The 586-nt window shown below is 41.0% G+C and overlaps 1 protein-coding gene across 3 annotated transcripts in view; it reads left to right on the top strand.

Annotated features, from left to right (window-relative positions):
* Window positions 1-6: 6 nt before the first annotated feature.
* Window positions 7-586, top strand: part of LOC107589545 (tRNA (adenine(58)-N(1))-methyltransferase catalytic subunit TRMT61A-like) — a 13,848-nt gene continuing 13,268 nt past the window's right edge. For all 3 annotated transcript variants that reach the window (XM_016278028.1, XM_016278027.1, XM_016278026.1), the window contains exon 1: window positions 7-126. The gene's annotated coding sequence lies outside the window, so the exon portion shown is untranslated. The remainder of the gene's footprint in view (window positions 127-586) is intronic.

Here is a 586-nt window from a genome sequence, read left to right as displayed (position 1 = left end):
TGAGGTAAAGCGCCGCTCTGTACGTAACGTTACATGCGGTTTATCAAGCTAACTAGCCACACACACGTGCTGTACGGACTTTCTGCTCCTTCCCAAACATAAAACTACAGTCTGGCCAAAGGAACGGTGAGTTTCTGAGTCTTTCTTTCTGTTAAACATATCTTTATGTTGAGCGATGTACGTTACGTTCAAACGTGTGGCGCGTTTCCATTCCGGCACCGCACGTGCACTGTTTACTTATTGAAAATAAATAAGTTTGCTCGCGATGTAATGAATGGTACTTTAACAAGTGTTATTTCATATTCAGTGTAGCCCTCCTGTAAACATGCTGTTTGTAAAAAGATTTATATCTCTAAATAATCGAGCATAGGAGCATATCTGTGCTCTCATATAACCGAAGTCGCTGTTTAACTGGGTTTCTCCGGTTCGTCAGGTCATTGAGGACAGAGACCTTGCTGAGTCTTACACACAAAATAATAAAAATGTTCACAAAGATGATTAAATGCATTGTTTACAGGTTAACTTACATCTGACCCATTTGTTTTGCTGTTATGAGCCGTCTCGGGACTGTAGGTAGGTACACACA

Source organism: Sinocyclocheilus grahami, unplaced genomic scaffold (assembly GCF_001515645.1).
Source record: "Sinocyclocheilus grahami isolate Dianchi unplaced genomic scaffold, SAMN03320097.WGS_v1.1 scaffold117.1, whole genome shotgun sequence".
In the NCBI taxonomy this organism is placed as follows: domain Eukaryota; kingdom Metazoa; phylum Chordata; class Actinopteri; order Cypriniformes; family Cyprinidae; genus Sinocyclocheilus; species Sinocyclocheilus grahami.
Note: the sequence above shows the minus strand (reverse complement) of the source record. Positions and strands in the feature narration are given on the sequence as shown.